Source organism: Notamacropus eugenii, chromosome 2, assembly GCF_028372415.1.
Source record: "Notamacropus eugenii isolate mMacEug1 chromosome 2, mMacEug1.pri_v2, whole genome shotgun sequence".
NCBI classification, from domain to species: domain Eukaryota; kingdom Metazoa; phylum Chordata; class Mammalia; order Diprotodontia; family Macropodidae; genus Notamacropus; species Notamacropus eugenii.
The window spans coordinates 498,988,803-499,005,267 of record NC_092873.1 but is presented as its reverse complement, the minus strand read 5'-3'; the positions used below and the strand labels follow the sequence as shown (position 1 = coordinate 499,005,267).

General features: G+C 37.5%; 1 protein-coding gene across 3 annotated transcripts in view; it reads right to left on the bottom strand.

Moving 5' to 3' along the window:
* The window catches only part of PKN2 (protein kinase N2), a 166,088-nt gene that overhangs the window by 77,598 nt on the left and 72,025 nt on the right, over nt 1–16,465 (bottom strand). For 2 of the 3 annotated variants that reach the window (XM_072648978.1, XM_072648980.1), the window contains one exon: nt 11,378–11,678. The gene's annotated coding sequence lies outside the window, so the exon portion shown is untranslated. Of the gene's footprint in view, nt 1–11,377; nt 11,679–13,595; nt 13,653–16,465 lie in introns of all 3 variants that reach the window. The other variant, XM_072648979.1, reaches the window with a different exon arrangement.

Below are 16,465 nucleotides of genomic sequence, written 5' to 3'. Positions count from 1 at the left end.
TTATTTATGAGCAAGACAAGACATCACCCTTATGATGTTACTGGTCCTTTCTGAGAATCTAGGTCGAACTACAACAAGAGATTCCTTATCCTTATTGAGATAATATTTGTAAAGTGCTATGCAAACACTAAAATGCTAAGTAAAAGCTATTATTGCTATTGTTAAGTTATATTATTTAGCCTAAACCTGAGAATCAAGAGAACTGAGTTCAAATACTGGTTCTACCACTAACTAGCTATGCCACTCTTAATAGGAAGTCATAACCTCTCTTTGCTTTCCTATAAGAAATGATAAAGTCTAAATGATTTCTAAGGTTCTTTTCAGTCCTAAGTTTCTCTGAAATCTCAATACCTGTTCAACACTATCCCAGTATAACGTGGTAAGGAAAACAGAACCTTGCATTTATCAGAAATATAGAAATTTTATTAAATCAGTATTCCCAATAAGAAAAATAAGTATAAAACAAGAGATTTTTTAATAGGATGGCACAACCCCCTTAAAAAAAAAAGAACAATCATCAAAATGAATGTTAGGACTCCCTACGTATAATTTCCATTACGTGTTGGGATCCAAAATTTCTTTCTTTTTCAGTGGGGATATCTAGCTTAAAGAACAAAAGCAACTATACAAGTAATATTTAGAAATGTGTCTAATGTCCCATGAGGCCGAGGAGCTAAGAGGTGGTAAAGAACGGTGAACAGAAAGAGTATCAAGAGGCAGGAATACCTGGGCTCTCTTACACACACTGGCTGTATGACTCTGGGCAAGTCATTTAACCTCTCAATGCTTTCAAGAACGTGTAAGAGTATAAATGGCAGAACAGATTTGTACTGACAGTGTGAGTAAGTCACCAAGAACCTCTATATTAATGAAAACACAGGTCTTCTTCCCCACCCCCCAAAATAAATGAGCATAAAAACGATTTAATTGCTTTTGAAAGTGTGGTATATCTGCACACACACATACACACACACACACATACACACACACGCACACACTCTCTTTCTCTCTCTCTCTCTCTTCTTATTCAATTACCAGCAAGCATCCTTTAATAAAGTTTGATCTTATTTTAAATGACTTATTTCTATTTAGCTCATTCCCCACCATTCCTAATAGACAGTAGGACCACAGCATGTCTTCTTTTCTCCTTTTTTTCTACCAATAATTCACTAAGCCTTCAAAGAGGGCCCAAGTACTTTCTCTCTCAAACATAGCGAAACAAAACATCTTATTTAATTTTAGATAGCGCAGCGCACAGCATGAAATATGGAAACACCAAAGCAGACTTTTTATTTTTAGGAAAAAAAGTCTGTAATTTTCAATTAAAATGTATGATGCATCTATTCATAAAGAATCACAGATTTGGAGGCAGAAAGACCCCAGCTTAATTCAGTCCAAGCCCCTCATTTTAAAGATGAAGAAACAAAGAACCAAGGAAGTTGCACAACTAGGCCAAGATCAAGATTGGAACCTAGCTCCTCTGACAACCAATCCATTACCATTCACATTATATGACATTCTAATTATCTAAATTATATTTCTAGTATTTTATCTGTTATTCAATAACAGCTTAAAGTACACATTTGTGTTTTTATATTGTACTGTTCTCTCTCTCTCTCTCTCTCAAAAGACAGGTGTGCAGTTTAAACATAATGAATTCCTATAAAGCGCAACTGAGAGCAGACTATGTTACTATTGTAAGGTAAGGTACTGGAGCAGAAAACTAAATGTATATTGTTGGCATCTTTTTGGACACATTTCACATCACCAGCAGAAATCTGCACATTAGCAGGCCAGGGTAATGATACCTACAGGTGTTTTATTAGTCAGTGTTGCAAGAAAGGAATGCCAAACCAGAAAGCTTTGAAGATGCATGTATACAGCCAACCTTCAACTTATGAAATGGGGTAATTTTCCAAAAGTAAATCTTTAAGTCACTTTAGATTTTGAACACATTTTCCCATGGAAATAATGCTGTAACAGTAACTGAGGTACCAAAACCAGTCTGCAAAAGCCATAAAATTTAATCCTGCAAAACACACATATTTAAACAACACTAGACTCTAGTATTAATACTGGAAGTGCTGTTAACTCAATTTATGTTGCCATAATAGGCAAAACATAGACAAGAGGACAGAAGACATAGTGAAGCATATTTCAGTTCAACAAAAGCACTCTTAATTGTCCTTTGTTATCCCAACAATTTTGTTATCCCAACAATTTAAAGGGTTGCATTAAAAAAATGTAAATTTCCTGTCACCGGAAGTCTTCACTGGGAGACTCAGGAATATTGTAGAAAATGCCACTTTTCTATAATTCTACTTCTATAACAAGATGGAAGATAGGATAGATGTTGTAGGGTCTTTACTCCTAAATAAACATAAGAATAAATAACTTTTATAAGAGTATTTCTAAAAGGAAAATATATTGAGTTCTAACTAAGGATATCACAAACACTTATTTCCCTTTCCACCTTCCAAACCTGGCCCCTTGCTACCTTCTTTTTGAGTCTTCTTCCATTTTACTCCCCTCTAAGCACTCTATGGCTCAGTGACACTGGCCTTCCTGCACATCTCCCCACTCTATGCCTTTCAATGGCTGTCCCTGATGCCTGGAATCTTCTTTCTCCCCTCTCCCTACTAGCTTCAAGATTCATCTCAAATACTACCTTCCACATCCTTTCCTGGACCCCATCCCCTAGTTCCTGTTCTCAGAGAGTACCTTTCAGTTATTTTTTTGTCTAGCTTGTATTTACAGACCTGTTTTGTATGTAGCAATCCTCATTAAAATGTAAACCCTTTGAAGACAGGGACTTTATTTTTCCTTTTTTGGGGGTTGGATGGGAAGCAGGTTCGGTATCCCCAGTGCTCTCAGCCTAATTCCTGGCCCATAGTAAGCACTTAATAAATGCTTGTTGACTGACTGAAAAAGGTGGAACCCAACCTGTACTTCAAGGAAGCTAGGGATTTTATGAGATGAAAAGGAGGAAGGAAGGAATTCCAGACATGGGGCATCACTTGTACAAAGGAGCAAAGCTGAGGAATGGAATACTATTTACAGCAGGCATATTTAGCTGATGTCCACTCTGGGGTGCTATTCCAAGCTTCTAGAGGCTAAAGTCTACAGCCTGCTGGTATTAAAGGGCAGTGTAACTCAACATGGCCATTCCCAAAAGGCAGCTTACTACTCCAAAATCACACAATAAAAGCCACAGGGGTTACAGGGAACATGGGGTTGGGGCACAACACTCCAAAACTTCATCAATGACATAAAAAAAATAGGAGCCCAACAAAAATGGTGCAGTTTTATACATGCTAAATTGTTAAGAAATACATAAATACTAAAATAAATAGTGGCGGCTTTGAGGTCTTCACTTGCAATCTGATATGCCCTGGCCTGACAAATGGCCCCCATGGGGAAAGGTGCTCATGGGGAGGAATCTGGGCTAGCCTTCCTCTGTCCACAGCGCCTACTATAGCAGAAGATGTGGCACTTAACCTTAAAAGAAAAAATAAGACCTAAAGTTTGCTTGTGGAAGGAGCATCAGGAGGTTTGGAGTCCATCAACTATTATGAAGTGGTATAGTTTTCTGTATTCTCAATGAGGAAATTGTGCATGTGCAAACCAAAACTGGAGTTATGATCAAAGTGTTCTCTAACATAGTAATCATGTTGAAATAAATTCACATTTTTGAAATAAGCATTACAGCAGAAATGACTGCATTAGCAAAGGGATGAGGTGAGGGATGGAAATGAAACTTGGGAAGCTGGTGACAGCAAATATTCCTTTCATCCCTGCTTCCTTTTCTCTATATATATTTACTTTCCACTGGAGAGCTCTACTTCTATTACTCAAATATCACCTCAGTGTAGAAAGTTAATCTAAGTCTAGCCTCTTATTTGACTTCTAATGTCACATTTTCAACTTCTCAATGTCTATTTCCTCCTGAATGTGCCACCAGCACTTCAAATTCAAAAACGTCTAAATCCAAACATTTTTCCCTCCCCCAAAAAATCTTTTTGTTGATTTTCCTTCCTGTCAATGGCTCCATCATTTCTAATCATGGTGGCTCTAAATTTTAAAGAGTCACTTTTTACTTCTCCTTGACTCCTGACATCCAATCAATTACCACACCTTTGCAGTATGATCTTGTATTCAGTTCCTTAATATCTATTTATAACACATCTGAATTATTATATTAGGGTTGTACTTGAGACTCTCTGCTTCCATTCTCTTCTCTTTATGGTTCAACCAGCATAAACTAGCATAAGTTTTCTTAAGCTTTTCTGTGCTTAAACCAGTTACCACCTTTGACCTACTGACCTTCTTAAAATTGATTTTTTAAAAAAATAAAATACACAAGACTACAAAGGAAACCAATTATAATGTGAAATAGTTATAAAATAAGAAGTTCACAGACTCCAGAGTTAAGAACCTCTGTAAACAGATCAATTTTTCTGAATTATCAACTTGACTGTATTCCATGGATTAAAAAATATCAATGGCTCCCCACTGCACACACACAAAGCTCAATCTCCTTAGCCTGGCATTCAAGGCCCTTTGGAAGCTCACCTCTACCTACCTGCTGCTGACACTGCCTCTGTGCTCCAGTCTGTTCATTTGTGATTTCCTACCTAAATTTATTTTGTACTTTCCTACCTGCATTCTTGTGTCCATACCATTCCATTAATCTAAGATACCCCTAGAATACCCTCCCTTCATTTCACCTGACCAAATCCAAATTACTATTTACAACCCAGTTTAAGTATAATTTTTTGTGTGTGAAACTTTTCCTTATCATCCTAATCTGACAGGATCTTTCCCTGCTCTGAACTCCTAAGCACTTAATAATTTTAACATATAATTTGAACTGGACTTGGGAGACACCATTGATGAAACTGGGTAAAGAGTTTGAACAATTTTACTGCTAAATATGGTCCTTAAAATCTTTTAAAAGGATCTACAGATCTTCAAGTAACATACATACTTGGAGCATTATGGATGTCATAAATTTCCTATTTTTACCCTGTATAATAAGAAGGAAAATCTGGCTTTGGTATGACAAGGTAGGCGCACTGGTAGGCTTGAATATTAATATGGACGTGTGGATGGATGTGCAGGATGAGATGTAACTATAATATCTCTTAATTTCCCACCTTAGCTTAGCCAAGTTAATAGCCATGGCTTTGATTCTAGCCAGAGCATCTCTTCTCTCATAGTGGTGGTTCAAGTTACATGCGAGTATCTTTTGATACGCTAGCATGAGTGAGAATGAGAAACCTGGATAGAGACTTCGAAGAGTTGTACCTGGGACTAAGATGAGATTGGAATCTGCAGGGGAAAGAATAGAGGTCAAAGAGCTATGTTAGAGGAAAAAAAAATTTTGTGTTCCTTTCCCCCAAGTATATGTAGTTTTTAAAAAAACTTCAGTACTATTCCAGACACCACATGTTGGCCTGTGAACACTATGTTTTAGAAGGTGAACAGCTCCATGAACGATCTTGAATGATGCTTCCCAGGCCTTGGATAGACTGTGAAATTTGTCCAGATAAGATTTCTTATAATAATACATTCAGTAGTATACTGTAGTTTGCTTTCTAAGTTTTAAAGTGCTATAAAATTGTGAGTTGTTATCACCATGATCATTAATTGAATTATCTCATATAAAATTACTAGAATGTCAACTTATCCCTCAGCATCCCTAATGCAAGCAAACTGAATGATGGGAATCCTGAGGATGGGGAGGACAGTGTACACTGCGACCTAGCACACATGCGCGCTCGCGCTCTCTCTCTCTCTCTCTCTCTCTCTGTATATATATATATACATATATATATATTATATATATCCCTGCTACAAAACTCAGGAGATCTAAGGAAGAGGAAGGCTAAAATTCCACCTTAGATATGCTTGAATTACCTCAGTAGACTGAGTCCCTTAATGGGCCACATTATTCATTCCAGGGACGATTTCAGTTTACAAGCACACGGCCATCCTCTTAAATTAGCTGTCCTTTACAAAGAAAGATTATTCTAGACATTTCACACCTAAGCAGATAGTATATATATGTTATATATTATATCAGTATATATTAGTACTACCCTGCTCTGTCATTCTTCCTGTATCTGATCATAACCTGTTTGACTAATTAAGCCTGTATTTGTTCTCATTCAACAACCTGGTTCATCCCAGTGAGAAGCTCTGCTTTACTTGTTACATTACCAGATCAGACATATCTCCCCCAACCCTCATCTTCTTCTAGCTGCCTGACCAAATGCTTCCCCTGCAAATATCAGCTCTTGCTACCACACCTGCATACTTTGATTCCTAACTCACAGTTACCCTTCTGAACAGCACCCATCAGTACCTGCTGGCTGCCCCAAGGATCCCCACCAAATCATATCTAGCCAATTTAGCTCATTCTGGTCAGCCAACAGCATTATAGATAATAAAACAGAATAAAATAAGCTGGTAAAGCTAACTCTTGCTATTTACAACAGTACACATCCCTCAAATGTACCAAATTCGCTAAAACCCAGTAAGATCTATTCCCAGGAATATTCAGCAATGCCAAGGAACATCACTTTAACTCAGTCTTGGTCCACAAGCATATTCATCCAAATAAACCCAGAGATATCACACACCACTGGCTTCAGTAATCTTAAGAATCAGAATGAAAGTACCAAGAGTGATTTCTTTGGAAGGGATAGATCTTTCAATATCTAACATGTTTTCATTGGGAACAGGCTTTAAAGTAGAAGAATAAAGCTCACCCTTAACATTTACTTGCTTGATAATATTTCTACATTCCTGTATAAAGTAAGTATAATAACTAGGGAACTCATGTTCCTATAGAATGTTGTCATGCCATGGAAATATCAAGGAGATTTCCACCCCCCAGATGTCATGTAGTTAGCTCTGGGAGCAAAACGTGCAAAAGAAACCAGTTTTTCTGATCTTTTTAAAGCACAGGGTGGGGGGTGGGGGGTGGGGGGGCGCAGAGCCAAGATGGTGGAGTACAAAGACACACATACGCTAGCTCCGAACCCACAGCCCATAAAATATCTGTAAAAAAGAACTCCCAACAAATTCTGGAGCAGCAGAAGCCACAGAACAAGGGAACAGACGAGATTTCTGTTCCAGAGAGTCCTGAAAACCTCTTGTAAAAGGTCCGTTGCACTACGGACACGGAGCCGAGCCCAGCCCTGCCTTGGCCCCACCGCACCGAGAGAAGCGGATCCGAGCAGGCTTCAGGGACAGAATCTCCAGCGGCCACGTGGGTCCCTCCACCCACGGGCCCCAAAGGTTGGTGAGAGGGTCTTCTTGGCTTGCCGAGAGGGGAGTGGGGTGCCCCCATAACTCAGGCCCCCTCGGGAGGCAGCAGCAGAGACAGTAGCAGACTGGGGCTCCCCAAGCAGGCAGGAGCCCGGATTCATTGTTGAAGGTCTCCACATAAACCCCCTCAGGGAGTGTGGTGGCCCTGCTCCCACCTGAGCACCTGACCTTAATCTCACACTGAATAGCAGCCCCGCCCCCACCCAAAGCCCTGAGGTTGGGAAGCAGCATTTGAATCTCTGACCCCAAGTGCTGGCTGGGCAGAACTGGAGGCGAGGTAGGAGTGGAAAGAAGACTCAGTAGTCAAGTCACTGGCTGGGAAAATGCCCAGAAAAGGGAAAAAAAATAAGACTATAGAAGGTTACTTTCTTGGGGAACAGGTATTTCCTCCCTTCCTTTCTAATGAGGAAGAACAATGCTTACCATCAGGGAAAGACACAGAAGTCAAGGCTTCTGTATCCCAGCCCACTCAATGGGCTCAGGCCATGGAAAAGCTCAAAAAGGATTTTGAAAATCAAGTTAGAGAGGTGGAGGAAAAACTGGGAAGAGAAATGAGAGACATGCAAGTAAAGCATAAAAAACAAGTAAACACCCTGCTAAAGGAGACCCAAAAAAATGCTGAAGAAAATAACACCTTGAAAAATAGGCTAACTCTATTGGCAAAAGAGGTTCAAAAAGCCAATGAGGAGAAGAATGCTTTCAAAAGCAGAATCAGCCAAATGGAAGAGGAGGTTCAAAAGCTCACTGAAAAAAATAGTTCTTTCAAAATTACAATGGAACAGATGGAGGCTAATGACTTTATGAGAAACCAAGAAATCACAAAACAAAACCAAAAGAATGAAAAAATGGAACATAATGTGAAATATCTCATTGGAAAAACAACTGACCTGGAAAATAGATCCAGCAGAGACAATTTAAAAATTACAGGCCTACCTGAAACCCATCATCAAAAAAAGAGCCTAGACATCATCTTTCATGAAATTATCAAGCAAAACTGCCCTGAGATTCTAGAGCCAGAGGGCAAAATAAGTATTCAAGGAATCCACAGATCACCGTCTGAAAGAGATCCAAAAAGAGAAACTCCTAGGAACATTGTGGCCAAATTCCAGAGTTCCCAGGTCAAGGAGAAAATACTGCAAGCAGCTAGAAAGAAACAATTCAAGTATTGTGGAAATACAATCAGGATAACACAAGATCTAGCAGCTTCTACATTAAGGGATCAAAGGGCGTGGAACAGGATATTCCAGAAGTCAAAGGAACTAGGACTAAAACCAAGAATCACCTACCCAGCAAAACTGAGTATAATACTTCAGGGGAAAAATTGGTCTTTCAATGAAATAGAGGACTTTCAAGCATTCTTGATGAAAAGACCAGAGCTGAAAAGAAAATCTGACTTTCAAACACAAGAAGAAGAGAAGCATGAAAAGGTAAACAGTAAAGAGAAGTCATAAGGGACTCACTAAAGTTCAACTGTTTACATTCCTACATGGAAAGACAATATTTATAACTCTTGAAACTTTTCAGTATCTGGGTAGTGGGTGGGATTACACACACACACACATGCACACACACAGACAGACAGAGAGCACAGAGTGAATTGAAAAGGATGGGATCATATCTTAAAAAAATGAAATTAAGCGGTGAGAGAGAAATATATTGGGAGGAGAAAGGGAGAAATGGAATGGGGCAAATTATCTCCCATAAAAGAGGCAAGCAAAAGATTTTTTAGTGGAGGGAAAAAGAAGGGAGGTGAGAGAATAACATGAAGTTTACTCTCATCACATTCCACTAAAGGAAGGAATAAAATGCACACTCATTTTGGTATGAAAACCTATCTTACAATACAGGAAACTGAGGGAGAAGGGGATAAGCAGGGTAGGAGGGAGGATGGAAGGCAGGGCAATGGGAGGAGGGAGCAATTTGAAGTCAACACTCTTGGGGAGGGACAAGATCAAATGAGAGAATAGAAGCAATGGGGGGCAGGATAGGATGGAGGGAAATATAGTTAGTCTTACACAACACGACTATTATGGAAGTCATTTGCAAAACTACACAGATATGGCCTATATTGAATTGCTTGCCTTCCAAAGGGAACGGGTGGGGAGGGAGGGATGAAGAGAAGTTGGAACTCAAAGTATTAGGAACAACTGTCGAGTACTGTTCTTGCTACTAGGAAATAAAAAATACAGGTAAAGGGGTATAGAAAAGTTATCTGGCCCTACAGGACAAAAGAGAAGATGGGGACAAGGGAAGGGAGGGATGATAGAAGAGAGGGCAGATTGGTGATAGGGGCAATTAGAATGCTCAATGTTTGGGGGTGGGGGGAGGGGACAAATGGGGAGAAAATTTGGAACCCAAAATTTTGTGAAAATGAATGTTAAAAGTTAAATTAATTAAATTAAAACTAAATTAAATAGAAAAAAAATTAATACTGATCTCTATTATGAGGGCAACATTGACAGAACATGTCAACTGCATTCTCAATCTCATTTTCTGAGGTGATGTGTTTTGGGAATAAAATTCACAATATTAGTATTTCTCAATGTCATTGGTGGCTAAGATAGAAATAGGAAGTATGGACAGTCATAGCTATCTTTGCAGCCATGTGGGATTACTCAAATGCTCTGGGAAGGGCCTAAGGACAGAGGGTTCTGGTCTCAGCTTTACCATGAAATAAAGGCAAAACCATTTCACCATTCTGCACCTCAGTGTTTTCTTCTGTAAAAGGGGAGATTAAGTTCTGATCCTCCAATGTTCTTTGCAGATTTAAAATTCGTTATTTTCTATGAGCACATTAAGAATTATTTAAAGAAAAGACAGTATATCATGCACATTACAGTAACGCTTCACAATCTGCATAGACTACTGTTTGTTAGAAGAAACTGAAGATATGCCGTTTGTGAAGTCTTATGTGACAAAGCTTTAATGTCATAAACACTCTCTCCATCCCTTCTAACCATCTACCCTAGTGCTGTCCCTCTTCTCTCCACTGGTAATAATGACCATCTGGACTGGCCTTTCAGAGACAAATCATGGCAGAGTAAATCCATTCCCCAAAAGTTCTAGAGTTATTTGGAATACTGAGAAGTTAAAAGACCTGTCTAAAGTGGGACTTGAACCCAGGTCACCCTGGCTCTTTCTATCTACTGCTCCTATCCTGCCTCTCCTGAATAATGTGATTGCCCTACCTTAACTCCCCCCTCTCTTGCCAAAAAGTTGATTAGACTATTTTCTAGGTTTATATGTTATAGTTAAAAGTAATATTTTCACAATATAAACTTTTATTTGTAATGTCAATTGCTGAAAATGTAGTGAAAACAGTGCCCTATGAAACAAAAGACTTTCCTTCTGGATCCAGGTTGGCCACTAATGTGCAGTGTGATCTTAGGTTCATAATTTCTCTGAATCTCAAAAGTCCTATAGAGGTCTACAATTCCATTATTCTTACAACGTGCAATCCTATAGTTTTCAAAATTTAACACAAAAACATGCTGAAAATGAACTTTAAGAGGGACCTGAATATTGAAAGTCTTTTCAGTAGCTTTGAAATAAAAAAAATACTGGGCTTTGCAATATATTACATTTGTTCTAAGGCTCAAATTTTATTTCATAGAGATTAAAAAGATTTCTTTTAGCTTATAGTCTCTTTCATAAAACCCTGGCCCCTCCAAATGTGCAAATGATGCAGGAAGCACTTTTAATGGAACAGAAATATTTACTAAAAAACTCTAACCTCAGTTACACATGAGAAAGAAAACATGTCACATCTTAGCTCATTGTACTTTTAAAAAGAGATTTAAACAATCAGATTAGTACTAAATTATAATCACTTGACAGCAAGAATGTATCTTATTTAATTTTTGTACGTTCAGGACATAGCATAGCTCTCTAATACATAGTAATCTAACTGCCTGTTGAATATCTGAAAGCAAAATTTACCACAATTTCATAGCTCTGCAGCTACAAATTAATGATCACTAACTTTCTTAAGTAAAATTTATCTGATATACATTTAGGAAATATTTCAAGTTATGTATAATACCTGTAAGATCTTCTGGATCTGTTACAACAATATGGGCATTTAATTCCTGTAGTTTATGATGTAATTCTTCTAATTTTTTATTTGATTTTTTCAAAATGTTGTCCACATATGCCAAATTTTTTTTGTCCGTTGTGACCTTCCTGAGATTTTCAGCTCCTTCTTTTATTTTCAGTTCTTTCCTTATTTCTCTTTTGATACGATCCTTGATGTCATCCAATTTCTGTTGCACCACTGTGTCTGAAAAGTCTAATTTTTGGCCAGTGCTCACATTCTCAGGAAGTAGAAGGTTTCGAGCATCCCCCTACAGGAAAAACAAAATAAAACACAAATTTTACCAGCATAATATGTAGCACGTGTAATACCCGGCTTTCTGACCAGATTAGTCCTAAATTAAATATAAAATAATAAAATATTGACATTTATGTGCCTATGCTATACCGAAGAAAAACCAAGATTCGTAGAACTTATCATTTATCAAAGAAAAGACTACGCTTAACAAAGTATTAAAAATTAGCGGCATTCTTTTACCACTACTCTTATGTTTTAGGTAAGTGAATTAAATGTAGTATTTGGGGGAAGGGAGTGGATTTTAGGCCTTTCAATTATAAATCTTTGGGCTAAGGTGTATGCATAATTTTCACAGACTTAAAGTAAAAATATTTCAGGTAAACATACCCACAAGAAGAGTTCAGTGATTCATCAAAACTATCAGTGGGTTAAATGGTCACCTCCTGGACATTTCACAATAAGGCCTACAGAGACTCTTGGCCATCCTCCTCCTCCTCTTCTCTCTGGGACTCAAAATCTGTATCAAGAGCCCTGGTCTCTGAAAAGGGAGCTTTTGATAGATGTTACCTAGAACTAGGATCCTGTACCACCTCCTGGCCCAGTCTCAGTCTCCCACTAGTAACTCCCCTTTATCTGCTGTCTTCCCTCACAAGAATCTGAGTCCAGAGGAACTGACTTGCTTGCTTTTATTTTTAGCCATATCCTCAATACTTAGCACAGTTCATGGCATATAGTATGCACTTCATGCTTTTTCATTCATTTACTATCATTTTAAAAAGCATATTAATGGTGCAGGATCAGGAAGAACTACAAACAAACACAGTAGTCCAGTATGATAAATCTAAAAATAAGTTAAAAGAGGAAGGACTCTAATTCAACAATTACAGATTTAGGCCAGCATCCTATCTCATATACCACAAGTTACAAATGCATATATAAAAGATAATTTATTTTTAAAAGAAGCAGTGTTAAGATATACCCCTTAAAACTATACTTGAGAGAGGATTTTTACCCAAAGCAAGGGAAAGACGTAATCACAAAGAGAAAATAGAATTTTGATGATATAAAATATTAAAAGCTTTTGCACAAACAAAATGGATAAAACTAGACTAAAGGACAGTTGAGTAGGGAAAAATATGTGCAGAAATTGTCTCTAATAAAAGTCGAGTATTCAAGATATGTAGGTAACTGATAGAAACACTTAAGCAGGGAGCCTTTCTCCAAAAGACACGTGGTCAGAAAATATAAAAAAGTTTTCAAAAGGAGAATGGCAAATTTTCAACAACTACACAAAAGATTATCAGAATAGCTATTGAGTTTTACGTTATCCCCACTCCCAAAAAACCCCCATCAAATATGATATAAGAGCAAAATAATCAATGTTGGATGTGCTGTTGGAAGACAGGCATACTACTAGACTACTGGTAGCTAATTATTTTGGAAAGTTCTTTAGAAATAAGCAAGCAAAATCATTAAACTGAATGGGGGGGAATCTTTGATCCACATATCTTACTACTTGCTGTACACTAATGAGTTTAAAGATAAAAAGAAAGGTGCTAGATGCATCAGAATAAATAGAGTGAAATTTTTTGTGGTAGTAAAAAAAGTGGAAATAAAATAGGTGCCTATCATGCAGAATGATTAAAATCAAACTGGTATATGAATATCATTGCATTGTAAAAATAAATTACCAAACAGAAATTCAGAGGAATGCAGAAAAAGTCATTTGAACTGAAGGAGGGTAAAGTTAGAAGAACACACAATTGCCACAATAACTACAACAGCACATAGGAAAACAATACTGAAACAAAGACAACTTCTGAGTGACTGTAATGCATCAGTGTTGGCCCTGAAGAACAGCACACCGGATGGCTAAGGCTGTACCTGATACCAATATGATATGTGTTCAAATTCTGCCTCAGACACTTACTTAGCTCTGTGGTCTTGGTTAAGTCAACTTTCCTTCTCTCAGACTCAGTTTTTTCATCTGTAAAAAGGAGGATAATAATAGCAACTACCTTCCAGGGAGGTTGTAGAATCAAGAGATAATGTATCTGTAAATTATTTTGCAAACCTTATAAAAGCTAGCTGTTATTATTATTATGAAACCCACCTCCCTCTGGTCAATAAACAAGCAGGTACTGTAGGTTAGAAATGTTACAAACATTATTAGATGTGGTTGCTGTATTGATTGCTTCAGTTCACTGGTTTTCTTTAAAAAGGATGCTCACTGGGAATTGGTAGGGTCTATATCAAAAAATGATGTAAAAATAAAAAAAACAATTAAAACATCTGACAGTTACTGAAAACCTCATTTAAATATCTGAATTACATTATTGGGGATAATGTTTTTCTCCTAAGAAAGACCATCGATTAAAATAACAATAATAATCCTTAGTAAGTGCTTTTGTTTCAATGTTTTATTATGGACAGTGAGGATTTCCTAATCTTGAGTAAGGTTCTAAAAGTCATATTGGTAATAAGGTTGCAAGTTTAAAACTTTAATTTACTGTTGCTTTTTATGGCTCTTAGACCAAGGAAAAAAGTGTAGCCTGTAGTCAACTTCTAAACACTAAGTTAACAACAAAACAGAGACTATATGATTACAGTCATCAGCTAAAATGAGAGTACCTAAACACACACTCTCCTTACCCGCCCATGCCCAAATATCACTCAGACTAATTCCCACCGCCAGAGTGAATTACTCCCCAAGTTAAAGAGAATAATGCATTTGGAATCAGATGATCTCCTTTCCGCTCCTTAATGTGTGATGTTGGACAAGCCACCTCTCCAGGCCTTACTTACAGGCCAGTAAAATAAAAAAAGGTTAGACTAGATGATCTCTAAGGTTCCTTATAGCTCTAAATATATGATTCTATAATCCAAAACTCATAATATTCACCATCCTCCATCATGTACATATAAACCTAACAGTTCACAAGCCTCAGGTCTTCTTAATCTTGAATTTATTCCCTCTATCCTAGTCAAGCTAATCTATTGTTTGCTGCTTCACAACTAACAAATTTTTATGATTGCTGCCTCACAGTAAGTGGCAGGGTCAAAATTCAAACCCAGGTTTTTCTGATACCAAATTCAGCAGTATATGTATATGTCATGCTGCCTCCTTTCTACTTACAAAAGCTTTAATGTGTCTTGCAATTCCTGACTGTCAGGTTCACATCCCACACCTCCTTAGAAACAATGATCATAAAAATAACTTACTCCAAGAGAACACTTTTGATTATTGCAAATTTATGAATTATTATTAATCAGTTATTCACTTTACTAGTCAGAGGGATCTCTTTTTGAAGGTAATTTTAATTATTATTGTTAACAATGATTCACACTAACTTTATAAAGTTTATAATCCAATAACCCTGTGAGTCAGGTAGTACAAGTATTGTTCTTATTTTACAGATGACAAAACAAGTTTAGAGAACTGTGATAAATGACTTGATCAGAGTCATATATATCTAATTAAGTGTCAGAAACATAATTCAAAGGATTTCAGAGTAGAAAGGGATGTCTGAGGCTACATAGTACAACCTGTATCAAAAAGAGGAATCCTATTTAGATCATACTAGGTAAGGACTATCTGCTTAAGAACATGTCAGTGAGGGGGAACCAACTATCACTCCAGGAAACCCAGCTGGTTTTGCTCAACTTAATTTTAAGGAAGGTTTTCCATTCCTCAAATCTAAAGTGTTCCTCTTAAAATTCAACAGCTACTTCTACTTTTGCTCTTAGGGGACTAAGAAGAATAAATCTAAAATTTCCCCAAAACTATTCCTACAAATACTTTAAACAACTATCATGCTCACTCCCAAGTCTTCTTTAGGAGGAAAATAGAGTTCCTCCAACTGATCTTTGCCTGACTTAGTGGACAGGCCTAGAAAAGGAAGAAATGGAGTCAAAGGCACAGGGACAGGAGTTGGCCATCTCCTGATCTGACACTGGAGAAACAGAGAAGTAGAGGAGGGGGTTATTTTTGTCTAAGGGTTTTAAGTTGAAGAAAGGAGGAACTCTACTAGTGGCTTTAATTTTCATTGGTAAAACAAGAGGCAAGGTCCTCAGCTGAGCAAGTGGTGGAGAAGGAAGTTGTGAGAGGCTTAAGGAGGACATTTTTAGAATAGCTTTTGTGGGGAACAAAAGGAAATCATTTAGGGAGGAATAAAAGGATGATCTAGCTGCAGACAGACCAATGGAGAGTATATAACATATTGTAATGTGCCTAAGCAGCTCAGTTTTGTGACCTAGGAGTCAGTATGATTCAATAGCCCTGGATGTGGACACACAGATTCCATTCTCAGCTTTGCCACTTTCTGATTCCCAGTGTTCATTCAACTTATGGTAAATCCTTTCACTCTCTTGATCTCAAATTCCTTATCTATAAAACAACAGAGTTATACTAAAAGATCTCTTAGATCCCTTCCAACCTTTAATATATGAGCCTTTCTGTACATGTAAACATACACACACACACAAACCCCCCCCACACACACACCCCTTTTTCAGAATGCTTTCTAACAACACCTGCCATCATGTATTACAAAATTAATCAATTTAAACTCAAATGGAAGACTTTATATCTTCAATTAAATTTCATCTTCTTAAGATTCATCACAATACTTTAACATGTCAAGATGGTAACTTCCAGGTCACATGAGCAACAAGATGGAGAACTAGACATTTTCTTTAATCCCCATGATGTGCCAAAGATAAAGTAAACTCAGCTGTCTCCAACGTCTAAGATGCCCAGAATTCAAAGGAAGGTTTAACAAACAAACAGAAAGCCAACAC